The sequence below is a fragment of the Apodemus sylvaticus genome, chromosome 7 (assembly GCF_947179515.1).
Source record: "Apodemus sylvaticus chromosome 7, mApoSyl1.1, whole genome shotgun sequence".
NCBI classification, from domain to species: Eukaryota; Metazoa; Chordata; class Mammalia; order Rodentia; family Muridae; genus Apodemus; species Apodemus sylvaticus.
Genome location: NC_067478.1, coordinates 130,138,534 through 130,154,450, shown reverse-complemented (window position 1 = coordinate 130,154,450; position 15,917 = coordinate 130,138,534). Strand labels below are relative to the sequence as shown.

The window sequence follows — 15,917 nt, the reverse complement described above, 5'->3', positions numbered from 1 at the left end:
ACTTTGGAATCCTGAACATCTATGCTCCATGCATAAAAGAAACTTTCCTAAAGCTCAAAGCACATATTGCACCTAACACAATAATTGTGGTGACTTCAACACTGCAATTTCCTCAATGGACAGATTAGGAAAACAGAAACTGAACAGGGACACAGTGAAACTAATTGAAGTTTTGGACCAATTAGATTATATATATCTAATATATATAATCAAATAGATCACCTATATAATATATTAGATTATATTATATATATATATTATATATATATAATAATGTTATATAACATTATTTCCTAAAAATGTTATATATATATAACATTTTTTCCTAAAGCAAAAGAATATACCTTTTTCTTAGCACCTCATGGAACTTAGCACCAAAATTGATCATATAATTGGTCACAAGACAGACCTCAACAAATATAAAAAGATTGAAATAATCCCATGCCTCTTATCAGATCACTATGGAGTAAAAGTGGTCTTCAATAGCAACAAAAACAACAGAAAGCCCACATACACATGGAAAATGAACAATATTCTACTCAATGATAACGTGGTCAAGAAAGAAATAAAGAAAGAAATCAAAGACTTCTTAGAATTTAATGAACTTGAAGACACAACATACCAAAATCTATGGGACACTAGAAAGCAGTGCTAAGAGGAAACCTCATAGCCCTAAGTGCCTCCAAAAAGAAAATGGAGAGAGCATGCACTAGCAGCTTAACAACACACCTGAAAGCCCTGGAACAAAAAGTAACTATTACACCCATGAGGAGTAGAAGGCAGGAAATCATCAAATGCAGGGGTGAAATCAATCAAGTAGAAACAAAGAGAGTCATACAAAGAATCAACAAAACCAGGAGCTGGTTCTTTGAGAAAATCCACAAGATAGATAAACCCTTAGCCAGACTAACTAAAGGGCACAAAGGCAGTATCCAGATGAACAAACTTAGAAATGAAAAGGGAGATATAACAACAGAAACTGAGGACATTCATAAAATCACTAGATCCTACTACAAAAGCCTATAGTCAACACAATTGGAGAATCTAGAGGAAATGTACAGTTTCCTAGACAGATATCAGACACCAAAATTAAATCAGTATCAAATAGATCACCTAAACAGTCCCATAACCCCTAAAGCAAAAAAGGAGTCATAGAAAGTCTCCCAACCAAAAAAAACCCACAGGCTTCAGTGCAGAATTCTATCAGACCTTCATAGAAGACTTAACACAAATACTCTTCGAATTATTACACAAATTAGAAACAGAAGAAACACTACCCAACTCATTCTATGAAGCCACAATTACTTCCACCAGAGAACTCCTACAGCTGATAAAAAACTTGAGCAAAGTGGCTGGTTATAAAATCAACTCAAGCAAAGCAGTTGCCTTCCTATACTCAAAGGATAATCAGGCTGAGAAAGAAGTTAGGGAAATGACACCCTTCACAATAGCCACAAACAATATAAAGTATCTTGTTGTGATTCTAACGAAACAAGTAAAGGATCTATAGGACAAGAACTTCAGGTCTCTGAAGAAGTAAATCGAAGAAGACCTCAGAAAATGGAAAAATCTTCCATGCTCTTGGATTGGCAGGATTAACATAGTTAAAAGGGCTATCTTGCCAAAAGCAATCTACAGATTCAATGCAATCCCCATCAAAATCCCAACTCAGTTCTTCGCAGCGTTAGAAAAAGCAATTCTCAAATTCATTTGGAATAACAAAAAACCCAGGATAGCTAAATCTATTTCAACAGTAAAAGAACTTCTGGGGGAATCAGTATCCCAGACCTAAAGCAATACTACAGAGCAATAGTGTTAAAAACTGCATGGTATTGGCACAGGGATAGGCAAGTGGACCAATGGAATAGAATTGAAGATGCAAAAATGAACCCACACACCTATGGTCACTTGATCTTCAACAAAGGAGCAGAAAACATCCAGCAGAAAAAATATAGCCTTTTCAACAAATGGTGCTGGTTCAACTGGAGGTCAGCATGCAGAAAAATACAAATTGATCCATTCTTATCTTCTTGTTCTAACTCAACTCCCAGTAGATCAAGGACCTCCACATAAAACCAGACACACTGAAACTAATAGAAAAGAAAACTGGGGAAAACCCTTGAGGACACGGGCACAGGGGAAAAGTTTCTGAACAGAACACCAATAGCTTATGCTCTAAGATCAAGAATTGACAAATGGGACCTCATAAAATTAAAAAGTTTCTGTAAGGCAAAGGACACCATCAAAAGGACAAAATGACAACCAACAAATTGGGAAAAGATTTTCACCAACCCCACATCTGATAGAGGGCTAATATCCAATATATACAAAGAACTCAAGAAGTTAGACCCCAGGGAACCAAATAACCCTATTAAAAATGGGGTACAGATCTAAACAAAGAATTTTCACCTGAAGAAATTCAGATGGCCAAGAAGCACCTTAAGAAATGCTCAACATCATTAGTCATCAGGGAAATGCAAATCAAAACAACCCTAAGATTTCACCTCATACCAGTCAGAATGGGTAAGGTTAAAAACTCAGGAGACAGCAGGTGTTGGAGAGGATATGGAGAAAGAGGAACACTCCTCCACTGCTGGTAGGATTGTAAGATGGTACAACTACTTTGGAAATCAGCCTGGTGGTTCCTTAGAAAACTGGACATGACACTTCCAGAGGACCCTGCTATACCTCTACTGGGCATATACCCAAATGATTCCCCAGCATGCAATAAAGACACATGCTCCATTATGTTCTTAGCAGCCTTATTTATAATAGCCAGAAGCTGGAAAGATCCCAGATGTTCCTCAATGGAGGAATGGAATACTACTCAGCAATTAAAAACAATGAATTCACAAATTTTTTGGCAAATGGTTAGATCTGGAAAATATTATCCTAAGCGAGGTAACCCAATCACAAAATAATATACATAGAATTCAATCTCTGATAAGTGGATATTAATTAGCCCCAGAAGCTCTGAATACCCAAGGCACAATTAAGATAACAATGACTCCCATGAAGAAATGAGAGGGTCCTGATCCTGGAAAGGCTTGGTCTACCATTGGAGGGGAGTATCAGGACAGAGAAAAAGGAGAGAGGTGATTGGAGAATGGGGGCAGGGGGAGAGAAGAAGGTTTATGGAATATATGGGGAGGGGGCAACTGGGAATGGGAAAATCATTTGGAATGTAAACAAAGAATATAGAAAATAAAAATATATAATAAAAAATTAAAAAAGAAATGTAAACAAAGAATATAGAAAATAAATTAAAAAAGAAGAAACAAAAGGAATTAAAAACATTTTATGATAAAATTAATGATTTACATGGAAAATATTTCTGATAGAATAGAAGGGATATATAGAAAAACATGTTAAAATTGACAATTTTCATGGCAATTTAAGAGTAAAGTGGTAGATATAAAAAATATTGCTAAATTAATTGAAAAATGAAATAGAAACATTTTATGATAGAATTGAAGATTTACATGGAATATATTTCTGATAAAATTGTAGAAAATGTTAAAATTGAAGATTATCATAGAAAATTGTATATAGATACAATAATGGTAAGCATAAAAATATTTCTAAGTTGATTGAAAGTGGAATTATAAACATTTTCTGATAAAGCTGAAAATTTACAAGGAAAATATTTCTGTTAGTCTATATCTTTGTATTGGGTAATTGAGTCCACTGATGTTAAGAGATATTAAGGAATAGAGATTGTTGATTCCTGTTATTTCTGATGTTATTTTTATATTTGTATCTTCCCCACACAAATATGTTGGATTTGGGTTTGTTGGAAGAAGATTACTTTCTTGCTTTTTCTAGGGTGTAGTTTCCCTCTTTGCATTGGTGTTTTCCATCTATGATCCTTTGTAAGACTGGGTTTGTGGACAGATATGTTGGGTTCCATAGCTGCCTGCAGCTATTACAAAGTGGGTTTCTGGAACAGAAGCTGAGGGATAAATAGGGAAGAGGGGCAAAAAGAAGTATGGCTAAGACAATATTCACTGATCAAAGCCAGAAACTTTAATGGCGCCAGACCTTTTAACAGTTTGGGCAAACCCTTCCCCCCAGACTCCAGGCTGAGTTCCGGTGGAAGTTGTCTAGCTTCTCTTGGAGGTCCTCGTCTTGACTGCTCTGGCAGCTGGGTGGGTCACCTGCTTAATTCAGGAATTCCTAGACCTGGAGGAACAATGAACTTAACCTTTACTTTGAGCACTCGGCCCTAGGTGGAGCAGGATCCTGGCTATCTGGGAGAAGTTAACCTTGACCAAAGTCAAACTCTGACCAAGTGCAGGACTGCCCCAATATGGCTCTGTACACAGATATTGTATAAATTTGGTTTTATCATGGAATATCTTGATTTCTCCATCTATGGTGATTGAGAGTTTTGCTGGGTATAGTAGTCTAGGCTGCCATTTGTGTTCTCTTAGGGTCTGTATGAGATCTGTCCAGGATCTTCTACCTTTCATCCTCTCTGGTGAGAATTCTGGTGTAATTCTGATAGGTCTGTGTTTATAAGTTACTTGCCCTTTTTCTCTTACTCCTTTTAATATGCTTTCTTCATTTAGTGCATTTGGTATTTTGATTATATCTGCCCAGAGGACTTTCTTTTCTGGTCCAGTCTGCTTAGAGTTCTGAAGGCTTCTTGTATATTCATGGGCATCTCTTTCTTTAGGCTAGGGAAAGTTTCTTCTATAATTTTGTTAAAGATAGTTACTGGCCTTTTAAGCTGGAAATCTTTGTTCTCTTCAATACCTATAATCCTTAGGTTTGGTCTTCTCAGTGTCCTGGATTTCCTGGATGTTTGAGGTTACAACCTTTTTGCATTTTGTATTTTCTTTGACTCTTGCTTCAATGTTTTCTATGGTATCTTCAGCACCTAAGATCCTTTCTTCTATCTGTTATATTCTGTTGTTGATGCTTGCACCTATGACTTCTTTCCAAGGTTTTCTATCTCTAGAGATGTCTCACTTTGTGATTTCTTAATTGTTTCTACTTCCACTTTTAGATCTTGGATGGTCTTGTTCAGTTCCTTCACTTGATTGTTCATGTTTTCCTGTAATTCTTTAAGGGATGTTTATGTTTCCTCTTTAATGGCTTTTACCTGTTGACCAATTTTCTCCTGTATTTCTTTAAGGGAGTTATTTAAGTGTTTCTTGAAGCCCTCTATACAATTTTAAATCCAACTTTTGCTTTTCCAGTGTGTTGGGGTATCTGGGACTTGCTATGTTGGGAGAACTGGGTTCTGATATTGCCAAATAGGCATGGTTTCTGTTGGTAGGGCTCTTGTGCTCGCCTTTCAGCATCTGGTTATTTCTGGTGCTAGTTTGTCTTGCTGTCCCTGGCATGTCCCTCCTGTGGGCCTGTAAGCCTGTGGCTGTACTCCTGTGTGACCAACTGTCTTCTGTCAGGGTCTGTGATCAGAAGGCTATGGTGTCGCCTGGCTCCCTGGTGGAAATGGCAGCCGGAAGACCTCTGTCCCAGTTGCTCCACTAATCATCTATTCCCTGCGTGATTCTAGTGGATACCATCCAGAGAGGAGGTGGAGATCTCACCTCCATGCTCAGAGGTGAAAGCACTGCTGGGAGATGACTCTCTCCTGGAAAGCTGTGCACAGAAGCCTCTGGAGTTGCCCAGCTCCCTGATGCCTAGTAGTAATTTTTATACAAAATGCCAGCCAAAGATAATATATTTTCAGTAAACATTCTATGTCTAACTTTTTGGATATTTTCAGTGGAAGAGATGTTTAAAGTATTTGGATTTTCATAATTATGTTTGCTTAGAAATAATGTAAGCAGGTAGTTTTGGGGAATCCAAAATTCAGATATTTTCCCTATAAAAAAAGTGAATGCTATTTCATTTTCGTCTTCTTTTTAAACATGTTAGTGACACATCAATGCATAACCTATAATTTCCCAAAAATCTATCAGAGAAAATACCTAGCCTTACAGCACATACTGTGGAAACTCTTAGACTATTAGCTTAATCTAATTTTTAGAAATCAGTTAACACTGAAATGTCTGCATTCATATTAATGTAGCCAACAAATGGCTAATGATCTCCCTAAGAAAGAGAAACTACAGTAAAGGTGACATACAGGCCTAGAAACAAAACATTCCCAGTAGCTGAATGTCAATTTAGGCAAACATCCTTTTAAACAGTCATCTATAACAGGACTCTACCAATAATTTAGAGAAGAAGACAGCTTGTGACAAGTTTGTACAAATCATGGTTTCTTGCATTCACATACTGTGAGAATCAGGTCAAATGTATATATGAATCATTTGGAGATTGTGATTTGCAGAGTTCTGCTTCTGTGTGTCTGAGGTAAGTCCTGACATGCAATCTTTCTAATAAATCATTATGATGTATCACATGTGAGGTAAGAGATATTAGAGGACTCTTCAAGTATAGACCAGAGAAGGAATAATGAACTAAGAGTGGCCACTCACACCTAGATAAGGCACACTTTTAATTGTTTTTATATGTTGCAATTTTAATGAGATTTTATTTGAATAAAATTCTATACATTTTACTCAAGAAAAAATAAACTAAAAACATATGTAATCTGCTAAGAACACTTAAGATATTTTTACTGGTGGAAATAAACTAGAGTATATATAATTATTCCATTCCTGTTGTTCATGTAAAATGTTGTGCTATAATTGGGTTAATGAAACACATACTCCTCAATAAAATCAGATGTGGCCAATTCTTAGGGTCACAAGGCAGACATTAACTGGAGAGAAAACAAAGCACATTATAACAGAAATAGTAATAGTCACATTCATTAAGTACTATAAAGAAATATGGGGATTGGAGCATAAAAAGGTTACCCACTTCAAGAAAAGTGGCCATATTCCACATTATACAATTAGAAAGCATGGAAGATCGGGAAAATAGAAAAACTTGGAAGAAAGCCAAAGTCCCTTAAGCACTGAATCATAAGAGAGGCGAGATAAGGGAAGTTCTTACTTGAACTTTCATGGTAGTAACTTTGGAGAATTTTAAGCAATGGAATCATGCAAATATGTCTGTTAAATAAAATGAATGGCATGCAGAATAGTGGGAGTGGATGCAGCGAAGCAGATCAGTCTGCTGGTGCCAAACTGAGACCCAGAGATGAGAATGATAACATGCAGTGAGGCAAGTCACTGGCTCCAGTAACGAGTATGTGAAATTAACATGACCCATTGTTTTCATGATTTGATGAGGAAGAGATAGGGAATGTGGAGATTATTCATTATCTAAAAAGATTACTACAGTAAAATTGTTTAAGTAGGATGTTTTATTTTCCAAAGATTGTTTCATGTAATGTTAAAATTCTATTTAGCAGAAACCTATATGGAAGGAAGTACTACATATATTCTCTGATATGTTATAAATTAAAAAGTCAACAAATGTCTTTAAGTTTTTAAGTGACTGTTTTAAAGTGATGAAGGGGGAGATTCTGTCAAAGAGTTTGAGGTGGCATTGGCATAGCTGAAAGAGAAATGATGGATAAAGAGTTGATCAATTGACGATTTCCAGAAGATATCTGCCTTAAAGGTTGAGTTTGGGGATTTCCAATTGCCAAAACAATATTTCTTAATGCTAAAGACAGATAAAAAAAAAAACAACAGAAAATTGAGAATAGTGTTAGAAAATTTCTTGGAATAAGGTTGAAAAAAATCTCTCAAATAGGAAAGCTAAAGATAAAAAAAAACATAGACAGTGTTCTTGACTTACAGACTAAAGTAAGAAAACCTGAAGACAAACAAATTTCCGAGTTATCAGTAAGGATGTCAGAGCTAACAACAAGTCTAATGTGAATGATAGGCCAGGTGTAGGTAAGGCTTGATAAATGAGATTTCTTTAGAGATTTGGAAATGTTGGGTGGCAAGAGGCAGAGGCAAGGGGATAGGGAGCAGGGCAGCTTTGTGACATTCATATAAGATCTATGATGAGAAGCCAGATACCAACAGTCTTATAAAAAGGAACTGCCAAGGAAAGAAAGGTTTAGATGCGCTAATGGAAAAACTGGCAACTCGATGCCAGGTAAGTGGCAGTTAGAGAACTGTTTCTCTATGCTTTAACTAGAGAAGCTTAATTCAAATGGCAGAGAAATGGTCTTCTTAAATAAGGGTGAAAGCATGCAAAAATGGGTAGCAGAGCAGCAAGGACTGGTAACAGTTGAGTTTTTCTTTACTTTGAAGTCGGTCCTAGAAGGGCTCCATGATCTTTTACAGGACTTGCTTGCTGTATGCTGTAATATTTGGCTCACCTATTAAAAAAAAAAAAAAACCCTGTGGTTTTATGACAGGATCTTCACAGGTTTTCCGTGTGTCTTTGCTTTACTCTCTTTTGGCCTCCTGTCTTCTGTGAAGCATCCAATACTTAGTTCCTAAAATGTCATGCCAGGAGACTTCATTTTTCATTATTCCCATGCATTTATTTGCAGATAATATTTCTTGGAAGATAGGCAAGAGAGGCTTTCTCTTCATTTCCGAATTCATTGACTGCTTCAAAGACTCTTGGTGTTGTCATTTGGAGGAAACTTTTCAAAAGGTAAGGGTTTGGTTTTGCTTTTTTATGGTCTCTAAAACTGTCACATGCTAAGGACCATAAACGGATTTATTCTGATTATGCTTAACAGCCAATTTATTTAAAGAACAACTTTTTAAGAGTTTCACATAAAAGCAATACATGTTTTTCTAAACCCTTCTGATTTTCAGACCCTTGCTCAGTCATTTTTCATAAATTCCTAAATCATTCGGCCTGCATTATATCCAAATAAAAGCTAAACACTGTTACCCTACAAAGCCACAGCCCTAATGTTCACAACATTTGCTGTTGTTTTTGTTGAGGTCCCACTTGTTGATTCTTGATCTTAGAGGATGTTCTTTTCAAGAAAATTCCCCCTGTGCCCTTGTGTTAGAGGTTACACCCCAATTTCTCCTCTATTAGTTTCAGTATATCTGGTTTTATATGTAGGTCCTTGATCCACTTGGACCTGAGCTTTGTATAAGGAGATAAGAATTGATTGATTTGCATTCTTCTACATGCTGACCTCCAACTGAACTAGCACTATTAATTGAAAATGATGTCTTTATTTCCACTGGATGGTTTTAGCTCCTTTTTCAAATATCAAGTGATTATAGGTGTGTGCATTCATTTCTGGGTCTTCAACTGTAATTCCATTGATCTTCCTGCCTGATTCTGTATGAAGAGCATTCAGTTTTTTTTATCACTATTGCTCTGTAGTAGAGCTTGAGGTCAGGGATGGTGATTCCCCCAAAACTTCTTTCAGTGTGGAGAATAGTTTTCAATATCCTGGGTATTTTGTTATTCCAAATGAATTGGCAAATTGCTCTTTCTCCCTCTATGAAAAATTTAGTTGGAATTTTGTTGGGGATTGCACTGAATCTGTAGATTGTTTTTGGCAAGATGACCATTTTTGCTATTTTAATCCTGTCAATCCATGAGCTTGGGAGATCTTTCCATCTTCTGAGATCTTAGATTTCTTTCTTCAGAGACTTGACATTTTTGTAAGACAGAATTTCACTTGCTTGGTTAGAATCACAGCAATATATTTTATATTACTTGTGACTAATGTGAAGGGAGTTATTTCACTAATTTCTTTCTCAGCCCATTTATTCTTTAAATATAGGAAGGCTACTGATTTGTTTGAGTTAATTTTACATGCAGTCACTTGGCTGAATTCTTGTCAGGTTTAGGAATTCTCTGGTGGAATTTTTGGTATCACTTAAGTATGCTATCATATTATCTGCAATAATATGTTAGCATATTATCTGCAATAATATGTTGTGATATGTTGACTTCTTCTTTTCCAATTTGTATCACTTTGACCTCCTTTTCTTGTCTAACTGCTCCATCTAGAACTTCAATTACTATATTAAATAGGGTGAGCATGTGCAGCCCTGTCTAGTCCCTGAGATAAGTGGGAATGTTTCAAGTTTCTCTCAATGATGCTGGCTACTGGTTTGCTATATATTGCTTTTGCTATGTTTAGTGAAGGGCCTTTAATTCTTTATCTTTCCAACACTTTTAACATGAAAGGATGTTGAATTTTGTCAAATGCTTTTTCAACATCTAATGAAATGACCATGCTTTTTTTTTCTTTGAGTTTGTTTATGTAGTGTATTACATAGTTAGATTTCCACATATTTTATCCAGAGATGTAGCCTACCTGATCGTGTTATATGATCATTTTGATGTGTTCTTAGATTTGGTTTGCGAGAATTTTATTGAATATTTTTGCATTGATGTTCATAACGGAAATTGTTCTGAAGTTCTCCTTGTTGGGTCTTTATGTGGTTTAGGTATAAGTGTAATTGTGCCTACACAGGAAGAATTGGGAAGTGTTCCTTCTGTGCTTATTTTGTGGAACAGTTTGAAGAGTATTGGTATTAGGTCTTCTTTGAAGGACTGAAAGAATTCTGCACTAAACCCATCTGGTCCTGAGCTTAATTGGGAGACTTTTAATGACTGCTTCTATTTCCTTAGGGTTTATGGGACTGTTTAGATCATTTATCTGATACTCATTTAACTTTGGAACCAGATATCTGACTAGAAAATTGTCCATTTCACCCACATTTTCCAATGTGGTTATGTATAGGATTTTGTAATAGGAACTGATCGTTCTTTTTTAAAATTTCCTCAGTTTCTGTTGTTATGTCTCCCTTTTCATTTCTGATTTTGTTAATTTGGGTACTGTCTCTGTGAACTCTGGTTGGTCTGGTAAAGGGTTTACCTATCTTGTTGATTTTTCTCAAAGAACCAGCTCCTGGTTTACTTGATTCTTTGTGTAGTTCTTATGCTTGATTTCACCCCTGAGTTTGATTATTTCCTGCCCTCTACTCCTCTTGGGTGTGTTCGCTTCTTTTGTTCTAGAACTTCAAGCTGCTAGAGTATGCCTTCTCCAGTTTCTTTTTGTAGGTACTTAGAGCTATGAGTTTTCCTCTTAGCACTGCTTTCCTTGTATCCCATGAGTTTTGGTATGATGTTTCTTCATTTTCATTAAATTCTAAAAAGTCTTTAATTTCTTTAGTTCTTCCTTGACCAAGCTATCATTGAGAAGAACATTTTTCAATGTCCACATGTATGTGTGTTTTCCATTGTTTTTGTTTGAACTTAAGACCAGCTTTAGGCCATGGTGATCTGAGAAGGTACATGGAATAATTTCAGTATTTCTGTGTATTAGTTTGGGTTCTCTAGAGTCACAGAACGTATGGGTAGTCTTTATATAGTTAGGGAATTTGTTGATGACTTACAGTCTATAGTCCAACTCTGCAACAATGGTAAGCAGCAGCTGTGGATGGAAGTCCAAGGATCTAGCAGTTGCTCAGTCCCACAAGGCAAGCAAGCAAAGAAGAGTGAGTAAATCTTCCTTCTTCCAATATCCTTATATAGATTTCCAGCAGAGGGTGTAGTCCAGATTAAAGGCTGTAGGTCTCCAGCAGAGGGTGTGGCCCAGATTAAAAGCATGTGGGTCTCCAGAAGAGGTTGTGTCCCAGATTATAGGCATGAGCCTCCATGCCTTTAATCCCAGATGATCTTGAACTCAGAGATCTTCTTGTCTTAATCTTCCGGAATTCATAGCCACTATGCATCAAGATCTCCATACCAAGATCCAGGTCAGAAACTATATCTCTGAACCTCCAGATTAGGATCATAGGTGAGCCTTCCAATTCTAGATTGTAGTTCATTCTAGATATAGTCAAGTTGACAACCAGGAATAGCTGCTACATTCTGTGTCTATTGAGGCCTGTTTTGGAGCATAGATGTTCATAATTGAGGTTTCATCTTGATAGACTTTTCCTTTAATGAGTATGAAGTTTCTTTCCTTGTCTTTTTTCGTAACTTTTCATTGAAAATCAATTTTATTTGATACTAGAATCTGTATTTCAGCTTGTTTCTTGGCACCATTTGCTTAGAAATTTTTTCCAGCTTTTTACTCTGAGGTAGTGTCTGTTGTCATTGAAGTGCATTTCCTGTATACAGCAAAAATCAATATCCTGTTGGTTTATTCAGTGAGTTAGCCTGTCTTCTATTGGGGAATTGATTCCATTGATATTAAGATATATTAAGTAATAGTGATTGTTGCTTCCTGTTACATTTTGTTGTTAGAGGTGGAATTATATTTGTGTTGTTATTTTTTTTGGGGGGGGATTTCTTGAAAGAATATTACTTTCTTGCTTTTTCTAGGGTATAGTTTCCCTCCTTGTTTTGGAGTTTTCCATCTATTATCCTTTGTTGGGCTAGATTTATTTAAAGGTATTGTGTAAATTTGTTTTTGTCATGGAATATCTTGATTTCTCCATCTACAAAAATTGAGAGTTTTGTTGGGTATAGCAACCTGGACTGGCATTTGTATTCTCTTAGAGTCTATATGACATCTGCCCAGTATCTTCTGGCTTTTAATAGTCTCTGGTGAGAAGTCTGGTATAATTCCTATAGGTCTGATATTATATGTTACTGCTTTTAATATTCTTTCTTTTTTTTGCATTTGGTGTTTTGATTATTATAGGGCATGGTGCAATTTCTTTTCTAGTCAAGTACATCTGGAATTCTGTAGGCTTCTTGTGAGAAATTGGTTGTGATGATGCCAAGTAACCTTGGGTTCTGTTGCTAATATTTTTGCTTTTGTCCTTTGCCATGTGTTTATCTCTAGTGTTACCTGCCCTTGCTGTCTCTACCTGGAGCCTGTCTCTCAAATGATCCTGGTTGTGTCAGAATTTTCAGAGTCCAGCTGTCTCTCTCTTCCTATGATTCTCGGATCCTGTGATTCTGAGATCCTGGGTGTGTCAGAGCTTCCGGGAGCCAAGCTACCTCTGGGATCCTGAAATCCTGATGTGTCCAAACTCCTGAGATCTTGTAATCATGGGCAGGTTAGAGCATTTGTGATTCTTGTCATGTTAGAACATCTGAGAGCTGAGTTTCCTCTGGGTGTTGTGGTGCTGGGTGCAGAGCTAGAACTCAAGGTCTACTCAGGGTACCAGCTTAGACCAGAAGAGCTCTATACAACTTTTAGTAGTGTTATCTTTATGCCTTTATATTTGTTAACATGAAGTGAATTTTCTCAGAATATATGTGTAAAATCAAATCAGTGTACATAATACAAATACTTCTATGTGTAATAACCCCCCAAATTATGGGAGAAAACTATATTCATTTTACTAAAACAGGATAGTCATCAATATATAACAAATGATTGCTCTTAATCACTTACTTACATTCAAAAGTTTTGAAACATTGTGAAATTCATTGTAGCACTATTAATAACTTTGCTCCTCTGACACCAGTTCTGAGGTGTTAAATGTTTACACTAACACCAGCTTCCATAGGTTGATGTGTGCATAGCAGGTCTTTCCTCTTTCCTCTATCCTAGCATTTGGACAATGATTTACTATATAAGCCTTGTCTTAATTTGCATCACACTGGTGAATGTCATCCCTGTTGTGAATGACTGAGATTTGAGTATCATGTGTTGCTATATTTTTCTCATTTATTCTGATTTTGTATGTGTTTCTGAGTAATTTTCAAAACAATCTTATCGATTTTCTTGAAGTTGGTATGAAATATCCATGAGATTTAATTATGTTTAGGAATGTGCTCTGCTAATTCTTTGTTATTTTTCCCTTTTTTACCAGGAGTTTTGTATTTCTATTTTATAAACTTCTAAACCTTTAAGAAGAATATATTAAAGGCTCTCTTATTTTGAAATTATTTATAAGTAAGATTTGCTTTTTCCCCACAGTTCTGAGCCAAGTATTTCTATTGAAAAGAAAAGGAAATTCCAAGAACCCAGTATTTTTAAATATGTAAAACTTTGCAGTTAGACATTTTATAAAATATCATAAGGCTAGATAATTTCCATATATTATTTTTGATGGGAAACCTGACATGTAAAATTTTGCATTAAAAGTATAGATTAGCTCCTTCCTTCTAAATCTCCACATATTTCACTTTATTTGGATAAATTTACATTTGCACATCTGTGTAAAATGAATAAAAGAGAAAGACCCTAAAGAACACATGGATAATACCTTTTGGTGAACCACTTTTGCTTATAAATTAAGAAATAGAATTTACTCCCAATGAAGATTTTTTTAATTTATTGATATATTTATTTACATTTCAAATGATTTCCCCTTTTCTGGACCCCCCACTCCCTGAAAGTCCCATCAGTCCCCTTCCCTCCCCCTGTTTCCCCACCTAACCCTTCCTACTTTCCTGTTCTGATTTTGTTCAATACTGCTTCACTGAGTCTTTCCAGAACAAGGGGCCACTCCTCCGTTCTTCTTGTACCTCATTTGATGTGTGGATTATGTTTTGGGTATTCCAGTTTTCTAGGTTAATATCCACTTATTAGTGAGTGCATACCATGATTCATCTTTTGAGTCTGGGTTACCTCACTTAGTACGATGTTCTCCAGCTCCATCCATTTGCCTAAGAATTTCATGAATTCATTGTTTCTAATGGCTGAATAGTACTCCATTGTGTATATATACCACATTTTTTGCATCCACTCTTCTGTTGAGGGATACCTGGGTTCTTTCCAACTTCTGGCAATTATAAATAGGGCTGCTATGAACATAGTAGAACATGTATCCTTATTACATGCTGGGGAATCTTTTGGGTATATGCCAAGGAGTGGTATAGCAGGATCTTCTGGAAGTGAGGTGCCCAGTTTTCGGAGGAACCGCCAGACTGATTTCCAGAGTGGTTGTACCAATTTGCAACCCCACCAGCAGTGGAGGAGTGTTCTTATCTACTATGGATCTGAGAGATGAAGTGTCTGTTAAATACTGCTGCAGATACAAATAAAACTAATCATATTATAGGGATAAGATTAAGGAGGCTTATTTCTACTGTTGTCTCTGACATACATGGTTTTCTTGCCTAGTGGCTGCCTACCATTCCTTTTAATCAATTTGTTAGAATATACTTGACACAGTTAGGCTGTGTTTACATTTTTTTCTTAAGTGTTTTTCTAATAAAAATATACTCACACATGCACATTTAGGTCTTTGTCTGCTAGTATTAGTCAAATAAACTCTTGAAACACAAAATACAAGGTTATGTTGCAGGATTTTGCGTGTCTAGTCACATTAGGGCAGTCAAAGTCCTGTGAATGGACAGGAAAAGGGAGGTGGAGCTAGGAGTGGCTGAAATAGCCTTAAAGGCTCATAAAAGGTTCAAACACCAGCCAGTGACAACAAGACCAACTAATGCCAGAGATAATAAGATAGCAAAAGGCAAAGGTAGAAATGATACAAACAGAAATCTAGGCAATATGGCAGCATCTGAACCCAATTCTCCAATAACAGTGAATCCTGGATACCCCAACACACCAGAAAAACAAGATTTGGATTTAAAATCACTGGCCATGCTGCTACTAGAGGAACTCAAAAAGGACATAAATAAATCTTTTAAAGAAATACAGGGAAACATGAATAAGTTAGAAGCCCTTACAATGGAAACACCAAAATCATGTAAAGAAATTCAGGAGAATATGGGTCAACAGATAGAAGCCAATAAAGAGGAAATGCAAAAATCACTTAGAGAAATGCAGGAGAAATTAAGTCAACAGGCAGAAGTCATAAAAGAGGAAACAAAAAAAATCTCTTAAAGAATTAAAGGAAAACACAAAGAAACAAATGAAGGAACTGAGCAAAACCATACTGGAGCTAAAAACAGAAGTAGAAACAACTTAGAAATCACAAAGGGAGACAATTTTGGAGATAGAAAACCTTGGGAAGAAATCAGGGGCCATAAATGCAAATATCAACAACAGAATACAAGATATAGAAGAAAGAATCTCAGATGCTGAAGATACCATAGAAACCATTGACTCAACAGTCAAAGAAAATGCAAAAAGCAAAAAGCTGGTAACCCAAAACATCCAAGAA

At 36.2% G+C, this 15,917-nt stretch overlaps 1 pseudogene; it reads left to right on the top strand.

Annotated features, from left to right (window-relative positions):
• LOC127689860 (caspase-12-like) overlaps positions 1 to 15,917 on the top strand; it is a 43,792-nt pseudogene that overhangs the window by 15,822 nt on the left and 12,053 nt on the right.